The following is a 20,989-nucleotide window of genomic DNA, read 5'->3' on the forward strand; positions in this document are numbered from 1 at the left end:
CTCCTTTTTTTTGGAAAAATAATCTGGGTTAAATATTCTTTTCTTCCTTCAAAGGGACAGAAATTCGATGGTTCGAGGAACGGGAGCAGTGTAACCGACTTGTCCAAATAATTTACTTGGATGGATGCACCTAGCTCTCGCAGGGAAGACGCGTGATTCCGCGCGTGCCGCGCCATGTGCCGTGGCCAAAGCCACCTATAAATAAAACCTCGTCCCTTTCGAAATCGTAGGTGGCGAGGTCTGATCCTTCTGCTGTGGCCGCGTTTGTTTGGATTTATTCGGGATTTCCTGCGCGTGAAGCCGGCGACGCGAGAACCGTCCGCCCTAAAGGATTTATTTCCACCCGCGACTCACGTTTTCACGCGCTGTCTCCGACTGATTTTCCAGTCTCCCGCGGTCGAAATTATTTCAACGAACGGAGACGAGTCCATTTCGGTTGAAATCGATGCGAGACATTTTCCCTGTCGAAGGGCGACTCGAAGGGTCAGTTGGCAAACGCATGGATATTCTAGAAAACGGAAGGGAAGGAGGAACGTCCGTCGACGTAGACGACGGTGAAGCTGGACTTGAAAATCCTTTCGTGGTGGCCATTAACGATGACGCGCAGCAAGCCACGGACGGGCCACAAAGTCTTAGACGGCCATGGGTTTAAAACTAAAAGCATTCCTCGCGATTATTGACAAGGGTAAACCAAGACCCGCCGTTACGTGTTTCAGAGAATCTAATCCCTTTTCTGTCCTTCCTCTCGGAGAGAGGTCCGTCCACTTAAAAGCATTCTCCTGAATTATTCACGCGACACTAAGATCCTGATGCCCCGGGAATTTCATTATTTTCTTTACCGCCTTTCATAACATTTCGCGGAACATAAATTCGGCGCGTTACTTAAAAAGCATTATCCGCTTTAAAATAAATAACAATTCTACTTCTCGTTCGAGCGAACGAGACTGCAAGTCGTTAGGGAATGACTCGAGAACAATTCGTTCTCCTTGAATGAAAGCGGTAACCCAATTTACGGAAGACCCTAACCCACTTTTACCGCCACTCGAGGGTGTAGATGCGCAATTTACGGGCAAGAATGCGATCTCCCTAGCCACCGTTCAACTTCACCCTCCTCCTTTCTTACCCGAGTTTCCCCTTCGATATCAAGACGCGTCTAGACGACCTACGGCAACGTAGACGACGAAAAAATGTCGAAACAATAATTCACGATGAAAGAGGGTAAGCCAAGACGCATCTCCAGTTGCCATCGTCTAAATCGCTCGACGAACAGATTTTCTCGTTCGTCCAAAGAGAAATACCCTTTTCTTCTGTTCTCGTTTCCCTCTCAGAGAAACCGGTGAAGCGCCTTCTCGTTATGAACGAAAAAGACTCGTTATACCTGGTAGACGTCAGGTAGGAAAATGGTCGCGTTTCAAACGACCTGACTCGCAAATGATTGCGCGATCCCGCTCGTGTGGATCGGATCTGAACTGTGAAAATCTTTCTATAACCTGCATATGAAACGATGCAAAAGCTTTGTAGGCATTATTCCAGAACGAAGGTTTCTCAAACAGAGCTTGAAATCTTCGTCAATAGAGAATTTATAAAAGCGATATGCAATTAATATCGTTAATATTACTTTGACTTATTTCTTTCATCCAATCTTCAATTCGTAGCGAACGTGTTAACTCGGCGCCTCTCGATGGATCGGCAAACTTTCCACTCCGATTTCTCAAACTCGTACGAATTGAAAATTCACTTTTCAAAGTTCACCATTCGATCCCCGGGACTTTTCGATATTGGCCATACGAAGCAACACGAAGTAACTACCCCGGAGTATACTCAAGGAATCCGGAGAGGTAGGGAAACTATTCGCGAACGTCAACTTCCCTCGACAATGACGAATAATTATCCGGTACTCGTTAATTAACGCTGATCAGCAAGACAAGAGGGGACGTCGAACAATGGCGTTTATTATAATTTAGGTCGATTGTCCACTCGACCGGAAATAAATGAATCGCTAGGGTAGGAGAAACGGAAAGAGTGAAACGGTTGAAAAAATAATTATTACGATCGTAGATAAGACGGAAGAAGAGAGGGAATATAAAATGGATGAAACGGAAAAGGCCCGGTGAAAAGTATCCGGTGGCAAATGGTTACCGCGTGGCGAGGGCCGTGTAGAACGTTGAACGGGTATCACGTGAATAGGAGAAATGCGCAATCTTACCCGCTACTTGCCGAGTAACTACTACCACCTCGGAAAGTGCCGGAAAAACTTTAATGGATCTGTTTTTAAGGACCTACCCCATCCTACCTCCTCCCCCGGGGTGCACGAGTTGCCGACCTCTTCACCGTGCAAAAACCCTCTCGAGTCGATGCTTGAGTCCTGGCACAAGAGCGGAACGGAGACGGAGAGCTATGTAGAACTCGAGCAACGAGCAGCAAATAAAGTACGAGACAGATAATCGTGCCGTTTAACAGCGGTGCTCATCGAATCTCGTCTCATCATCCGCCACGTCTGAACGATCAACGTAATTAAACAAACATTTCAACCATCGACCACTTCTGTTTCTCGTCTTTGAATGGAGGAGAAACGTGACGCCGTATATCTATGATGAAAATTTCGATCGTATACACCGATTAACGAGCGACGAGACGCAGAACCCGTACAGATAACGAAAACGTAAACCTTCCAGCGGAAATGCAACGGTCCAGAGAGTTTCGAGCCGATAAGTAGAGATAGCATCGAAATACAATATATTGCGAGTAGGTTTGTTTTTAATGGTACATAAGTACCTAGGAGTAAAAAAATAAAACCGAACTGAACTTGATCCCATCGGTAGAGATAAGATGCTACCAGTCACACCGACGTAGACACGAAAGATTAACCAAAGAGGAAAAGTTTGCTCCTCTAGTTTGCTTCGGGAAAGATTGCCGAAACTTCGAGCCGGTATGTCGATGAATATAGCGAAGTGTCTAGGTTCCATTAATCATCCTGTCGCAAAGGTGGCTGACTGCAATTTCCCAATGAACGTCAGTTCAACAGATTTTTCATCTTCTCCGAGCGGTAAAGCTGTCGGTGGGTACGGTTCGTGTACTTTTTGTTCAGTCGGTCCCGGTCGTGCTCGTTCTCCCGTATTTTCTCTCGTCTTTGGCTCTTTGTTTTCTTCTCGTAGCTCGTTTCCCTGAAACCGCCCCGTTTATCCACGGGACTTTCTCTCCGTCTTCCTCTTCGTCATCATCATCTTCTCGGTGTTGGTTTTAGCTGGTCATCTCGTAAAGGCTCGCCCACGGGCCAAAGCGAGGGGGTGGGAATAAAGTGCGCGAAATACAAGGCGTACTTTGGAAAAATAATGGCCGGCTTTGTCTCGCGTACCGTTTGTCGCACGCACGAGAATCATTCTTATTGGTCGATTAATCGGCGGCGGGAATCGATCGACGTAAATTTTCGAACGACGTTACGAAACCCCATCGACGCGTCCCTCTTTTCCTTTTTTTCTCTCGTCCTTTCAGCAAAATTTCCCCTTCACCGGGGCGCGATAACATCGTCACACTCTAGCTGGAAACCTATGCGAAACATCCGGGGATATATATCGTCGCGATGCGAGTCATTTATTGCTCGTATCTTATCGGAAATGGCCCATCTCTTCTTCAACCACGGCGCGGTGATTTCGGCGGCAACTGATGGCGAATGCAAACGACGCATACGCGTGTTTTGCGGTATTAATCCTTTCGCTCGTGATCTCGCCACCCCTCCGATGCTACGCGTGAGAAATCGCAACGAATCGCAGCCGATAAACCGACTCGAAATTTTACTTAAAATAATATTCGTCTTCCCGTTTAGACGATCAGCGAAGTTAGAAATTCGAGTCGAGGGAGAATTAACAAGTTCGAACTCTGGCGAGCAAACTTTACCATCCGATAATATAGAGTTTCTGACGAAAGAGAGCTTGTTTGACAGTCAAGTTCCCTAGGCATTAGTTAATGGTTGGTCGAACGTTGAAAAAAAAAATAAAAATGCAAGAGAACGTTCTCTGGTTCAGTCTGGTGAAAAAAACTTTCATGGCCGAGAGATTGTTCTATTCCCACATACAATGGAGATTTATCGCGATTACTTTAACCATACCATCTCTATGGTATACCTAGTTTTCGCATCCGCTCGTACTCCCGACCGGAAAAGTTCCGATGCGCCTCGTTAATTTAAGAGCATTTCCGGATTTCAAGAAAAACTTCGCAGACAAGGTAAATATTTGAGATCGGCCACAAGCGTGCGCTAATGAAAGCTAATAAAACGTTTGGGACTGAAACGTTTTCGCTGTCATCCTTTTGCAATTAGGACGAAACGTTGCCGTCCCTCCCTCCTTCAAGACGCCGCTGGATAATTTACATAAAACTTCCTCTGACGCGTCTCTACGTTAATCAGACACGGACAAAATTTAAGAGAACATCTTTTTTTTTTTTTCTTTCCTCTCTAACTATTCGTGAGCGGTCAAACGAAAGTAACTAGAACCGTGAAGGGTTCAGAGATAAGGGCCAGTATGCCAGAGGATGAAACGACAAGGTGTCGTCTACAGACCCGTGCGAGGGTTGTTTCATTGCACGCTTTCTCGCTCCCCTTCCACTCACGGGTAAAAAAAAATACTCCATTTTATTCGCGGGAAAATAACAATAACCATACGCGATGGTTCGTGAAAAGAGAAGGGTATTTTCCGTTCCGTGTTTACGCTCGAAGCGATATTCCAATTTCATAGAGGTAAAATTAACAGTCGAAATGTAATGGAAATCCGGCCAGTATCCACGATGGAAATGTTTCAGAACCTAAACAGACTTGGTGCACGCGCCAACCGTTAACCACGCGTTAGCTTTTATCGAATAAACCAATTTGATTGGATCGTACAATTTAATCAACTAAAAGTAATTGAACGTGGAACATTGACCAAAGTATTGTATTACGTTCGAGCCAATTAAACGTAATTTAATTATCACCCGCAACGATGTAATAATTAATAATAAGATACGAGTGGGGTTCGAAATCAATGCTGCTTAATTTCGCGTAGCAGCTTGCAAATTATATAGGGTATTGAAAACGGAATCGACGTTTCGAAGTAAGATACGCGTCGATTTCGAAAACCTGGAAGAAATGAAAGGCACACGTTTCGCTATAGACCTTTCGGGTGATGTATAACCTAACGTCGCGCGAATGGAAACACGAACGAACGAAGACAGGATGTTTAGATTGAGAGGCTGGTCTTTATTGCTTGCCAGGCCAGAGGCTCTCAGAACGTTTCTGAATAGAGCTGTAGCAATGTTGCGCCACGTTAAAACGTCCTCGTGATTTGTAATTCTATTTTACGCGGTTCCACTGGAAACCGATAGTTTCCAACTGTTTTTGTGTAAATCCGAAGACCCCAGAGGGATACAATCGCATTAGAAAATGAGATTTGTTTTTTCAACGAATCGAAGAGAATAATTCCTCCGGTGTAATTCCTCTCCCCTTACGCACAAAATCACCCTCCTAGCCCCTGCGTCCAATATGAATGCCGACGTCGTGGCATTTATTAAATAAATCAGCACCTCGTCCGTGTATGTACGGTTAGATAGTTGGATAGCTGGTAGCTGAACGTTATCGAGAGACGATGCTCGAATCATAAATACGGTGGTGTGGGTGGGCTTCAATAAACCCTCTCTTAGCGAGCTTCAGCCCTCAGCTACGACCTTCTCCGCTTTCAATAAGGCAAGTCCTTTCGACTAGGTTGGTTTTCCCAGGGAAAACGGATATGTATCGCTGTATATTGGCTGCCGGCAGTATCCAGAGTGGCTTTCGACGTCGTGTCGAGAGGACCTCTATAGATCCCTTCAATGAATATTCCTTCGATTTGCGTGAACGCAAAGTAGAAATTCTGGCGTCATTACGGTACCGCTCGTCGGTGGTACATGTTTTTACTCGTTTCCACGCGTTTCGCACTCTTTGTAAGAAAAACAGAAACTGATGGTACAGAACGATGGACGTATTCAAGAAAAATTCCATTCTCTAATATTTATTTTCTTAAATTTACTGGGAAGTTTCGCTTTTAAAAGGAAGAGGTGCTGATCGCTGGATGGGAAGTTTCGTTTAATTTGCGGGAACAATTGATTCGAACGATATAATCGAGTTGAGAATACGATTAAGCGATCGATGTTTGCTTCTCGAGATTGTAAAAACGCTCGACAAGACGATAGCTCTCTGGTTGTAACTAAAGCGAAGAAGAAGGGGGACACTTAATAATCCAGACGACTATAGAGTAGCTCGATTGAGAGCAACAGAAGAGAACCAGGAAAGACTCTCAGCCTAATCACTATCCCTCGATAGCATCGAGTCCCCCCCTCTCAGACCTCTATGCAATCCGTGCTCGACGTTTAAGGGTCTAGAAACATAGTAGGTACGGTATCGTTTCTAACGGAGCAACGATCAATATTTAAGGGCTTTAAGATCAGAATGGAGATGAGTACATAATAAAACGCGGAGATACAGGGACTGCGTAAACAGCAAGCTGGAACCACCGATTTACCTTACATACGTATAGAGCCTGTTTTTCCTTCGACGTTTCCTGGAAAACGCCCGAGAGAAAATGGAGGTAAAAAAGGGACGGGGGAGTCGCGGAGGAAAAGAAAATATCTGCTTAACCTGGCAAATAATAAAATGGGAATCCTGGGATCGAGATTTGAATCGGGGTCTCGCGAGTGCATCCGTTCATCCCTTAACGTGAAGTAAATTACACAGAGGTGGAAGTGGTTACGAAAATCCCTTGAAACTGAGAGAGAGGAAGTTGTTGCCGTGTTAACTCGAGCATGGAGACACCAGAAAAGGGCAAAAGTTGATGAGAGAAAGAGGAAGAATTGAAAGGGAGAAATCCAATGATCAGCCGCGTATAAATAGCTCCCGACGATTCTGTGCGACGATGACGACGAGGATGATTCTAATGATAAAAAAAAGAAGAAAAAAAGAAGAGTCAACTCGAGCCCTCGAGCAAACACGCGTTCGATTCAATTCCTGAATGGGACCAACGACTGTCTTATTCATTCCGTCACCCTATAGAAAGTAGAGAAAAGTCTGAAGCGAATTCCCGAATCTCATCTCTTCTTCCTCCACCCCGATGTTCCGCGCTTTGTCTCGGCCGAGCTCGGGCCACGATTTACCAAACCATTCTCCGAGGACGAGTTTATCCCTGAGATCACCGGCTAAACCAGAGTTTGTAAACCTCTCGCACGGCGATTGCGTATAATTAGGCATTGTCTACGCGAGCAACGGCAAGCCAGACACCAAGCGGAAATTCTGCCTCAATATAGCTGCAAGTATGCCGTAGATGTAGCCGTAAAAGGGTAGATTCAACGAACGCTATTCACCGCAGCTCGTTTCGTACCCCCCGAGAGAATTATTTTTCTTCCTTCTGCGACTCTTTAGCGGAAACTCCGGAAAACATTCTCTCGATTACCCTCATTCAATCTCAAATTCTCATAGTTCATTGAATTGCGAATGATCATATACCGGCGAGTCTACGAATCAAATTTATTCGAGTAAATTTTACCAGGCTTTGGATACGAATAGAGAGAACGAAAACCGGTGTTATTTTGATATCGTCTTACTTGCACGAATGTACCTAAAGGAGAGCCTCGAATTAGCATCGTTTCTATCGTATATTATTAACTGAAACATCTAACGATAGCGTGGAATTATTCGGTTTTCAATAAAGAGAGGGTTGTACGAAAGCATCATTACGGTAACAAACGTTCGACTGGTATAATGTGTAATTATTTCTTTCTCTGAAATCGAACCCCCTCTGTTCTCCTACCTATACGCACCGTTAACGAACGCGCCTCTTCTTTCAATTAATAGATTCTCTTTTTATCGCGTTCGTTAATTTGCTGCCAAACGAAGCTAATTTATTTCTGTGGTACAGAAAAATATCAATGTTAGGCGGAAACGTTGTTAAATATAACAATACGTTTCCCTACGTGCAACCTATTATTCCCTAGAAAAGCTCGAAAGGAACCGTTTGATCATTACAGACCAGAATGTAACAAGCGAAACGAATCGTTCTTCTAATCCAAAGTCGCAGGGAATTCGCACGACTGTATCGTGCGAGGCCAACGAACGCGTGTCGCTATCAATCTTTCGGTTCCGTGAAACGATTCTAAACACGATTTCACGGGCTGATCGGTGAGCGAACGAAACACGGGAACGGAGGTCCCCCAGGAAGCCAGGGCCACGTGGCCGAGTAACGCGTGCGTACGAAATTCGAACGGGCAACGTCGCTCACCCCTCGACATGCTCCAGAAATGCTATCTACATCGTACGGGGGTTGAAGCAACGATATTCGAGGTAAAACACCCTTCGACGACCTTGACAATGATGATTGAATCAACATAATAGATCGATCACCTCGTGCTTGCGGGTCAAATCTCGCATCGAGTACAATCGGACGGATTTTTGTATATCTTGTTTCGGACAGATCGATCGACAGGGTGAAAAATGGTAAATTCGTGGAAAAATCTATCGAACATATCAACGCGGTGGAAAGTATTGATTTTTCGTGGATGTCACGGATGAAACGCGTGTACAGTCGTGGCTGGCAACTGCATCAGCCGATATTTACGTGCCGTGGCTACATTGATTTTGGATTGCCCAGGTGAGCACGTAACTGCGTAAATAATGAGACTCGGCCACGCTGAGCGATGTTTTATTCATCGTCGATCGGTCGACGAGAGGAGGATGAAAAATTTTTAATTCCCCGTAAAATCCAGCGATCGTCCGGAAGCAATAGCGAGAAGAGGGAATGTTTCGTGCCGAACCGGAGGCTCAAACATTCGACACCGTGACCGACCAGCACATTTATTATTCCTCCAAGACATTCCACGAGAATGTGCTGTCCTTTTATTACCACTCGGACGAAAAGAATCCTCGTAATAATACCGGAACGAATCGGAATATAATTGCGATGGTAATATCCGTTGATCGTTTTTTCGGAGACTCGTTGTATTCGCGAAACCAACAATTTATTGTTCGGTTCCGATACTCCGGAACGATCGTGATTCTTTTCATGATTCTCTCGTCGGGCTCACCTCCTCGACCTCGGTGTAATAACGAAACAGCTTTGTGGCTCCTCGGAAAAGAGGCGACCGACGCGAGATGAAATTGCTCCACGATTGACGATATTTTACAACGATTGATATCGTATCCGGGCTACCGTTGTCTACCGCTTCCCTTTCCATTTTCAGATCATCGAAAACGAATTGAAAACTTCGAATATTGCTTCCGATTTTCTACAGAAAACGTTTTATCGACATTCTTAACACGCGATAGCTGTTTGCCAATTACAGCAACCTGCGATCTTTCATTTATTTTCCATCGACTTGACCATAAAACGTTTTCGAAAGAGCACGTTAGCTCGTTGAAATTTTTCTGCAAACTATAAGAAATTCTATAACGAAGAAACTTTTCCCCGAGTCGCGGTTGTCCAATCGAGTTCTCTCTGTTCTCGCGTGCACACGTGACAAGGATTTCGGGTAGCGTGACGAACACGAGTGCCATAATACCGAGAGCACATTCGCTTACGTAACAAATCGTCAGCTCGATCGAAGGCAGAGTTTCGCCCTTGCCTCGTTCACAAAGAACGCTTGTACACGCGTTCAAAACATTTCCAGCCACGTGACCAATTTTACAAGCGAATGGAGAGGACTCGTGCCTTCCCTCTGTCCCTACGAGGTCTGACAAAAGTGGGACCGGGTGTTTTGTTAGTTCGCTTGGTATTCGATGCAATTAGAGAACACGAAGGAACAACGCCCGCGCACGCCATAGTTCATCAATAAAATTTCATTTAAAAGAAGCGTATTTAAATGAACACGGTACATTTGGAATTTTCCGAGCAAACCTCTTGCTGCATCGGATCGAAATCGGACGATCACCCTCGGGCTGAGAAAAATCTGAATTATGTTATTCGTCCGGTTAAATTAAACGAGATCAAAGGGTAGTACCGAGAGGCGGCACGGTAATTTAGTAGCAATTTAAATTTAAATCAGGTAAAGCTGACCCTTGACCATCAGCCGCGAGCAACATCTAATGTTATTGAATTTTTTCTTCTCTCCTGGAACAATGGAGCAGTGAACGAAGAGCCGGAGAGGCGCGTGACAGGATTATAGAGGGTGGAGGTCGTGCGTGTCCTCGGGGAGGGTAGCACCGCGTCTATGATTCTCAAGGTTTCGCGATCCACCGAGTGGTAATGATTCCCTCACCGCTCGTAACGGTTTGTACGGGCTGGACTGCATTTCCTGCTTGTTCCGCGAAACGATCCAGACGCATAACTTCCGTTCGCTCGTCCGACCGCAAGGTCAGAGGTGAGCGCCGTGCATAACGTCGACGTCGGTCGGCCCCGAACTAACTTTCGACATTATTCGCGTTACTAGCCCCCTACTCTGTACACCCGACCATTATTATTCTCCTTCTTCCAACCCCTTTCGCCTCGGTTATCTCTCTCTTCCTACGATTCCAAACAGCTTGCCGGTCTCGTTTTTCCGCAACCGTCTAACAGATTGCACTGTTACGCGAACGGATTCGAGAAAATATCCGATATCGATCCCTCCACCCTCAGAACTTGAGATTCGTTTCTTTTTTCTTCTTGGAATTAAAGCGAAGAGGTATGTGCTATTCCAAGAGAAAAAGCTTCGTGGACGAGATAAATCGCCTACTTCGACTTCCGTACGATTACCTGCAGGATCGCGTAAGAGAAAGGGTAAGAATAGCAACCGTTTCAAGAAAAAGAATCGACATTGAACGTTAGTGGATGGTGGGAAGTGGCTATTAACCCTGGAAAAACTGTAGCACGTTTTCAACCCCCCTTAATGAAGCCAGTCTCAAAACTTTAAGAAAACGAAAATCCTTCTATTTCAAGAGTGAAGACACCTGATTCTAAGTGGAAACTCGAAGAAGGATCGCTGGCATTGGTTTTCCTTCAGACGATCTAGCTCAACGTCGGCTTAACGGATTCCTGGTGAAACAGTTGCCGTATTCGTGGCATGCATCGTGCAACGCGAGGTTGAATCTGAAAGACACGCATCGAATAGCGACGACTAGAGAGATAGGGATTTAGGTCTCCCCATACGAGGAGTGTGAAACGAAGTTGCCGAGGAAGGAAACAAAAAAAAAGAAAATACAGGGAACAGACGGGGGGGGTTGATCGTGAAAGAGAGGCTAAGACGCGTTGCACCTTGAACGAACGATGAACGGCTCTCGGCTCGTTGACCAACACTCGGGTCCATCGTCGAGAGGGTCCATAATGCCCGTAACACCCTCTTCAGAAACGCCAAGCGCCTTATTCACGTGGAGCCCCATGAAAGCTCATAATATTCAGGAGCAACGAGAGCGAGCGAACCGGCCACGAGACGTCCAGACTCTCTCTTCCGCGGCCATAATTACGAGACGTTAATTACGCGATGAATGCACCCGCGGCATAGAGGAGCCGCGTCACTCGAGAGCGGTGAGCTTTCAAGGGTAATGCAGCAGCCACTCAGGTTCACCAGATGGTGTCGATTCGTTGGAGTTCACTCTTTTATATCCTCTCTGGAGTGTTATTTCGCCTGGTGTTGGAGTGCAACAATAAGAATCGCATCTGCCTAATCGTCCGTTACGAAGCCGCGAAACTACCCGACCTCCAGACCTCTGTCTTACCCTGCTCGAAATTGATGGTTACGGTATCTATGAATAGTTTAAAGTTAACCCAAATAGCTCGATAAAAAATAGAACCCTGAACTTTTTCTCTATTCCTTCTGATCCCACCCCTATCGCGCGCCGTCTGCGACTATTATTTTCACGGCTAGAATAGCGGCCATACTCCCTGAGGGTGGGATGAGGTGTTAACGATAACGATAGCACTTTCTAAAGCGAGAGAGAGAGTATCTGGGAGGCATTAAGGATTACGAGGCATAGCCGGCGATCTTCGACGCAGCGGGATCGCGAAACGGCTGCGGAAACGATTGCTGCGCGCACTCTAGCTTGCCGCTATTCCTCTAGGCCTTCTTAATTAACAACGAACCTACTCTCGAAGCTGTTTTTCAAACCGCGAACGCCAAGTAGCTCGAGGTCGACGGCCTGGCACAGCTAGCGCGTTTTTCACCGAAGAAATCCCTCTCGAGGACGCTCGATCGAGCACCACCCCAATATTCACGGTGATGCTTGTTGCCTAGCTGGAGGCCAGATAGATCTAGAATCTGCGGTATGCCTTTTTCTCTCGCTCCTCCCCATCTTTTCTCTTTTATTTACGACCTGTTTCACCCTGCTTACCACTTTTCATCGATTCGATCCTCGATCGCGAAACTCTTCTTGCAATGGATTACCAGAGATACCGGCACGAGTATTTAGGTGAATTACGGATAGGTACGAACCGAGCGGTGATAGAAATTGAAATTAATCCTGACCAAAGAGAGAGAGAACGAACAACGGCTTGCTGATCTCGGAACAGGAGGAGAGCGAAGTTACATCGATGCCCGGTGGATAAATTTAATGACGCGAGAGAAGCGTACGTGACTCGGTAATTACAGCCACTGCTGAATAATCGAACGAACCAAGGATTTGGAATCGTATCAACGATTACCGTGTAACCAGAGTTTCCCCAACGTCACGATGACGTGCCAAATCGAGGATTCTCGCGGTTCATTTCGCCGGCGAAAATTGACTTCCATGTTTTATCCAGTTTCCCGAGAAAATTTTTCTACTTTAGGTAAGAGAATTTATCTTCTGGAAGTTGATATACAATGGACAGGGGAGAAAGGAGCTAAGATCCCATTGCTTTCATTGTTGACGGAACAAGTCTGGTTAGCTTGGTAACGAAGTGCTCTGGAAAATTTATAGCCGATGCATGATTTATCGAACAGCTCGGCAATTAAATAGCAGTTTATATCAAGCCAGTCTGCGGAATCCATAAAGGGTTATTACCGTTCGAGATAAACCGACAGGAGGGGAACGGAGCGAGATCTCCGGGAACGCGTACGACACAGGCATCGTTTGCAATTAAATTAAGCCAAATTACGTGCAGGAAAATGAATAATTATCAGGAATGGAAATACGAGAGACACCCTTCTCCCGGTACCATATTGTACCATCATCGTTTTCCACGTGTTTGAACCCCAAAATTTCAACCAAACTCTCGTCGCTTTATTTTCAAGTAAATTTTTGAAAGTACGCAGATGCAATCCCGAGGACATATCCCCAGGGAAATTCATTTTCATCCCGTACTATTGTTGCAATCAGGAGGCAACGTCTCCTGACGATCCTCATTGTGCATCCACGAGGAATCTTTTTTAAGCTCGACAATTGGTGCACCAAGAATAAATTATCGTTGAATGAAAGGTTGAATGAAACTCACGGGAAACTGGGATTTCTCCTGAAGGAATCGAGCAATTTTCATTGGACTTTCATCCGTTCTCTGCCTTCAGAATGCTACGCGATGTCGCTTATTTAGCTACGTTCAAATACGGGACCACTGTGAAATAATCATTGCGAACCGATTCAAGCGGCTCAAAATAAATACCCAAGATTTGTATCGCAAGGAATCTAAGAACCCTGATTTCTGTCCCATTGAAAACCCGCTTGAGAAAATCAGTGACATGGAAAAATATAAAGTTGGCTTTGCATCGAATCTTTCTCTCACGCCTACCGAGGGATGTTCAAAGTACCCTCTTGCGAACTTTCAATTCGAATTGATTAGAAATTGAAATTCAAGCCATCTCTAAAACTATTAGACGATTATACTGGTATCACTCCCCCAATCGTTGATTCGCGACTAAATAAATGTAAGAGGGATAGAGGCGCGATTTTATCGAAATCTTTTCTCCATAACGCACAAAGTTATCTCCCTGACGGTGCGTATACGATGAATACGAAAGTCCAGGACAAAAGTCTGTTCGGAAAGAAACTTCCATTTATACCAGATGCCATTCGAAAGAGACAAACTGCTAGGAGTAAGAACATGAAAACGCGCACGAGCACCTACCCACGACGGCAAGTTTTACGAGCGTCCGTGAACCCCAACGGGAAGCTTGGCGGATAGGTCACGAAACATCGGTGAACGGCGCCGGATACGCGAAACCGAGACAGGTCGACAGCTGTAACGACGATCGTAATGGCAAATCGAAGGGTGAGAGAAAATTCGAGGGTGGCCGAAGGAAAAATGAGAGATCGTCCCAGTCGTGTGTCGGTTTTATTTACGAGGAAAATTAGCCAACTTTCGCTTGCTTGCGAACGACCAATCGCGTCGTTCAGACACGATCGAAATTCCCCTGTACCAAACAGTTCGAACCAACGCCATCACTTAGGCCGACCCATCGACAAACCCCATGAGCCAAAGTCAATAGCTAATATTGCCCGTTTAGATCGGACCCGGACGAGCACAGAGAATGCTGCTCGTTCAAAATGAAACTCCCTGCCACAGACCTCTTCCCCCTTCATCATCTAATTCACCCTCTCTCCACCGCTCGTCCACCTGAATGTTATTCGTACTACGACCAATCCGTCTCTCTGTACCAACCTATCCCTCGCTAGCCGACGATAATTATTTATAAACAGCCGATACCATTGACGCGACCGAACTAATATTGTTTTATACGTAATGGAGTTCGGACACCGAGGTCCCTTCGTTTGGCTAAACGGTCACGCATCGATCGTCTAAGCTTATTCATTCATGCGATCGGTAAACTTGTCGCTCGTGGCCCGTTCATATTTGACCATTTTTCGTTGCCATTCGTGATTTAACCTGATTTCTAAGATATGCTGTTAGGACTTAAGAAAGTTTCACTCGATCCACCCTTCGGACACCTAACGAAGTTACACTGGTGGAATTAATTCTGGACACTTTGAATAAAAATATTCTTTATTTCATATTTGTGCAGAAAATGTATATTCTGCTATGCTAAATTGATATCAAATAATTTGAATAAAATTTGGAGTAAAAATTTAAAAGTGTCCCGAATTAATTCCACTAGTATACTTGTTACAATGTCGATGAAAAACAGGGAACATTTTACACCCGGAAGCCTAGCTGTTGTTAAATGTCAAAGTGTTAAGTGTATTAGTGTTAAGTGTGACAAAGCGAGACGGAAAGTCTGGGGAGTACGCGCGGTAAGTGTTGTTTAAGACTTAGCTCGCGGATAGAATGTAACGATTCTAATTCCAGTACGTCTCGCGGTTCTCTTTGAACGTACACCACACGTCTAGGCAGAAACGTGCGAACTGGTAATTCTGTTTTTCCTACCCTCTCATCTCTCTCGCGCACTTATCTCACGACAAGCCGAAGGAAAGGAAGCGAGCGGAGAACAAGCTATTCGTCTCTGTTTCGTCTTGTACCTCTTTCCATCGAGGCTGGTACACGCGAGAGTGCATCAGATCATCTCGTCTCTCTGTTTGCCGACGTTACCTTTTTATTTTCGACCGGCGCAAAGATCGCGAGAAACGAAGGTGATGGACGACGAAGAGGCTGTACCCATCGCTGAAATTAGAGTAATACCCTTCGAGATTCGCGACAAGTTCATCGTACCATCTTCCTCGAACGGATTTCCCTCGCGTCCTCCCTTTGTTACCCCTTTTTTGTCCCCTTTACGTTTCCCACCGCGAGTACAGTGCGCTCTATTAGTCGCTATCGTTCAATAATTACACGGTTGGATATTAAATGCCGCCCCTCTGGTATTGTTCCCGATGTATCTCGATGTAAAAATCGCGTTCGAGATGTGGAAAGAGGAGGGAACGACAAGAGGGGACACAAAGAGAACACGCGCAACCACAGCAATAGCGGAAATAGCTACTGATTCGAAATCCCTTGTGCTCTCGAGGTTAATTCTCGCTACTCGCCGACTCCCTTCACAGAAGAAGAAAGAACCATCACCGAGTGGGAAAGTTAAAGAAGAACAGAGAATGTGATCAAGTACACGATTGCGATATGCTCTTGTGAAAGAAGAGAAGTATTTCAACCCTCCACCTCGGTACCGTTGAGGTTATATGCATTTCTAGGTTAAATTTTATTTTAGATTTATTTTCGGTTATCCGCACTTAACTACGACTCTATCTTAACGGTAAAAGCATAAAATTGCAAATATCTGTTATCTATTCTAATCGTGTAACGAGATTATAGGGAAAAATAGTGCTTGTGATACTCCTTATCATTAAAAAGACCTTGGCTGACCCATCGATTTTATATCACTTGGAAAGTAGCTTTCGATATATTTTGTAATTTTATAAAATTGTTAATTAAGAGACTCACCAGTCGCAGTTAGGAACACAGCTTATTCGTGACGAAGGAAGATCACTGTTGGTTGCCCCATCGTTGTCGAAAAAACGAAGCGGCTCCGTTTCCGTTTTCCAATGCACTTTGTCGTCACATTTTATACACAATCGTGAAATTCCTGTTGCGCCATCTTTCGCGTCATTGCCGCGCAAAACCGAACACCGAATCGTCGTCGACTCGTGGCGTTCGTTTTATAAAAATTTTCTTCGAGAATCGCCTCCTTTCTTTCGGCGTGGACCCTTGAACCACCACGGATGCCAGGATATAACCGGTTCCACTTCTCGATACTCTCCGGAATTCCACGAAATATTCTTTTCGCGAACGACTTTCTAACGCGAACGACAGTTTTCACCAGGATAATCTCGACGTCGCGTCGGTGACACTCGCGTATTATTCACTCGCCACGATTAACCGAGGACCGAAATAACGTTTACTCCGATTCGCAGAGTGCATGGGAAGAACGAAAACCACGTGGTAAAACCGGCTTTTACAACGCGTCGATGACTTCGATATCTATACGCGACACGATCCCGTCCAACAACCGAATGCTCCGACGTCAAACGACACACTGAACGTCCTTCGAAAGAATGCGAGACGGCCGGCCGGCGCTTCGTCGGTTTTGTTTACCTTTGCTCGATGAATAGCCGACGAAATCCTCTTAAGGTACGATTCCTCTCAGAGAATTGTTTCCTTTCAAAGATTCTACGAATTCGTTGATAATAGGACGCGATTAAACGAACACTACTCCGATTATCCTGTCACGATTGCCGCGCTCGACGTACGTGAAGTTCGTCAAATATCGGCCGGTTTCGTACTTCGTCGTCGTCGACTTCGTGTCGCTACGGTCGCCTTCGCCGTTCGTTTCCGTCATTTTCACGCGTTCGCGTTTTCGAATACAAATCAATGAACAAATTAAAGAAAGATATAAAACGATTCGAATATGTATCGCGTCGTGATCACTGTCGCGAGGCACGTTGCACAGTGCCGCCGTTAATCGAGATTTCGCGGGCTCCTCCTGCGGCGTTTGGAAGAGCGCGAATGCACACGGGATGCGCGCGTCCCGGCGGCTGCGCGTGCACTGCCCGCGCGGTTCCCGTTCCGACTCCCCCCCACCCTCGCTCATTCTACTCGTCGTCTTCTTCTGCAGAAACGACGGGACCCCATGTCTCCCTTTCTCGTTATTTCTATCTCTTTCTTTCGTTATGTCCTTCCCCCTTTCTCCACTCGTTTCGTCCTTTTTCTCTTTCTCTTGAACTCGAAATCCCCTGTGCCACACTATCGAGGAGTCAGTCCCTACTCCGCTAAGCGCAAACACCGTACCGAGAATCGGTGGGTATATATGTATATGTACCAGCTGGACATTGTGTCCTTGGACATGATAATATTCCTATAAACAGAAGGAGAGATTTTCCTTCTTTTTGCCTCGTTTATTATTAGCTTGATTACCGACTCGAATTGCACGAGCTTTTTGCGTGGCTCGAGTTCGCTTCGGAGCATCATGGTTGTAACTTTTGCCATTTATTAGGAGGCTGTAACAGAGACTGTGATTGGCTAACAGGGTATTGAATTTTAAGCGGGAAATGTTTAAAAGGAAGATGCAACATGATTCACCAGTTTTAAAGGGATTACCATTTAGAGACAGGTCTCAATCTTTAAACGCGAGTTTTTTTTTTTAAATTATCAATTTCAACATAAATGATCTTATGAATATGCAATTGTAACACGATACATGTTCAGACGTTTCCAAGGATGCGCCAAGTGTTCCGTAAGGACATCGACATTAATTTGTAGCGAAAGAATTTTTAATTAACATCGGGATTACAAATAGAGATCCATTCGAATTTCACGGTTCATCAGCATATATCTGCATTAATATTAATTACCTTATTTCGGAACCCTGACAGCTCTACCCTCGGAATCCCTCTCTCAACGTCGTCGGCTCTTCGTCTCTTATGTGCCCCGACCCAGACAACTCGACACACGTACTTACACGTATGTACGTTCCTGCATAAAGGCGAATACGTGTGCGATACGAGGCTTGAGTGTCACCGAGCGTGTAACGCATCTTCAAACGCGCGTCTTCTTATTGCTACCCTCTTTGAATCCCTAATGAATTTGCGTGTTATTTAAAATTGGAGCAATTTTACACTCGTATCGTTGGTTGCAATTTTAATAGACGAACCCTCCAAGAGTCGGTTCGGCGTGTCGATTTCAGGTCACTTTTAGCCTCTGGCTAAATTTTAAAACCTGAGTTAAATTGAATCTTGTACACTTCAATTTTAGAATTGGTAAATGATTTACAGCCTCGAAAATATCCTGAATGCAAAGATAGCCGTGAATCTGTTTCGCGTAGGAGGCAAAGAACGCTTCCATATATCTCCATCAATGAAAATACGGTGCAAACGAGAAGTTTAAGGCATCAACGATTCGTGATACGCGTATACATTATACGATGCACCAGGTAGTATCAGAGTAGCACGAATGTACCTAAGTATATATCGAACGTGCCCTTGAGGGGTATTACATGAACCATCCAAAGAAGGAGAGGCCAACAGAAGTAGAAAGATGGAACACAAAAGAAAACGATCGAGATCGAATGAATTATGGCTCGCAGCTCTTAAACGCTGGATTCAAATCGATCCCATACATCACGTTATATCTGGCACCTTTAGTCTGCATTCTGCGACCCCGCATCTTACCCCTTCCCATTTCGCCGGCTATTGTTTCGCATCTTCTGTCTTTCTGTATGCACACTGTATTTTTTTTTTAACATTGATCTTGTTTCGCGCCCACGCGATCGATTTTCGATCGATCCACACCCCTGTCTCGATATTAAACGGATCTTGTTCGAAGCCCGAAGCCATCCGGCCATCGAAAGAAATTCCCCTTCGTCATTTTCGAAACATGACGTTAACGTCTCGATGCAACGATAAGCGAACAAGAGCTCGTGGAGAAAGTAATTGAAAAAAAATTTCTTGCTAACGAACAGACGACGTCAGTTTTTCAACGAGCATTCGCGAACGGTAAACAACGAGAAATCTGGCGTTATATTGTTACCGACATCTTTTACCCCGATTTACGATCATTTTCTCGTGTTTACGGGCAGCGGAACGTATCGTGCCACTTGTTTTCCTCGCCCCGAGACAGAAACACCCAAGTTCAAGAAGGTAATGCCAGGCTAGGGAAGAAAAGGATACAGAATTAGAAACTCTTGCGATCCTCTGGCAATACGCCTGTATATCATACGAACCTCGTTAACGCGCTATAGTGGGAATCAATTAAAGTTCGACGCGCGACGGATGCAAGGAGGAACATCGCGAACCATCCAGCATACGAGGTCGTTCACAAAAGATTCCTTCCTCGTGCCGATTTTTCTTTTCTTTTTCATCGCGATTCGTTTCGTTCCCTGTCGGCTAAACCGCGCGCACACGATTCTTCGATTTTTCATCGTTCCTGTATCCAAGCATTCTCGATGCGTCGCTTGCGAGCGTGAATACATTCACGGGTTCGTGCATCAAGTCACGGCGCGTTTAAACGAGTTTCGTTACGGGGATTGTCCAGTTGTCATCCCGCTGCTTTGGTCGCGCCGGGATCCGAAGGAAACACGGTGTCCGAGGGCGCGGAGAAATAAAATTGTTTTGTTAACCCGAGACAGAAACTCATTTTGAGGCACGAAGATAAAAGGTGAAAAATTAAAAAGATTCATTTATAATGTCAGGGGTCCGGTGAAAAATTATTTTTTTATCTCGTTAGAACGCGAATAGCGCAGTCATTTTACTGAAGCGGAAAAATGAAACTGCAACCAGCTTAATGCATAGTTTCTAACGAGAACCAAAGCATTAGGGGTTGCAATTAAGCGCACGCGTGCTGAAAAAACCAGCTGAGAAGCGAACGATTCAATCATAAAGATCGAGTCGAGTTTCTCTCTCGTATAAATTATGCACCACTTCATCCTGCATTCCATATAATAAACCCCGCTCCGCTGTGTCACGGTTTCTTACCGCTTTAACGTCGAGAAGGGTGCGGGTCGAAAGGAATACCGGTACCGTACACATTCGCGACCTGTCATTAATGACGATAAGTTTCCATATTCCGTGGTTGTAAACTCGGGCGAATTTACACGATATCGCGCTCACTTCGAATGCGGGACAATAATTACGGACGGTGGTTCACTTTGCCCTAGTGAACGACGAGGGATGGCGTGTTTAAAAGAAAATCCGTCAACGAAAGTCTTTGTCCCGTCCGGTATAACGATGCGGAAGAAAAAAATGTCGCGGCAGGACGGGGGACTTGCTGGCCATTGGCATCGGCTTCGCGAGCGCACTCAACGTATTATTGAAGGTGCAAACGATGCGTCGGAGCGTCGACGTCGCGATTCTTCTTGCTAAAGAAGAAAAAGAACCTTCCTACCTCTTTCCTCTGGGCGACGTCTGAAAAAGGTGTCGCCTGGAAATGTCAACGCCTCCGCAACGAACAAGAACACGATTTCGCTATTGTGATGCTGTGCAAGACGGCGACGATTTCCAGAAGCTTTTTGCTTGGGTAGAGTGAAAAAATAGATTCTTTCTCGTTAAATCGTGACAATGAAAAAAAATTGTCTTGCAAACTGTGTCACCTTTAACCCTTTCATGCTTTATATAAATCGTACAAAGACTATTGTTATAAGTAGGACATACGGGTCCCTAATCGTTTCTACTGAACGCGAC

The 20,989-nt window shown here is 45.2% G+C and overlaps 1 protein-coding gene across 6 annotated transcripts in view; it reads right to left on the reverse strand.

Annotated features, from left to right (window-relative positions):
* LOC117601716 (uncharacterized) overlaps positions 1-17,349 on the reverse strand; it is a 230,376-nt gene extending 213,027 nt beyond the window's left edge. For all 6 annotated transcript variants that reach the window (XR_004580788.2, XR_004580787.2, XM_034318855.2 and 3 more), the window contains exon 1: positions 16,260-17,349. The gene's annotated coding sequence lies outside the window, so the exon portion shown is untranslated. The remainder of the gene's footprint in view (positions 1-16,259) is intronic.
* Between the last annotated feature and the right edge of the window lie 3,640 nt (positions 17,350-20,989).

Source organism: Osmia lignaria, chromosome 6 (genome assembly GCF_051020975.1).
Source record: "Osmia lignaria lignaria isolate PbOS001 chromosome 6, iyOsmLign1, whole genome shotgun sequence".
NCBI lineage: Eukaryota > Metazoa > Arthropoda > Insecta > Hymenoptera > Megachilidae > Osmia > Osmia lignaria.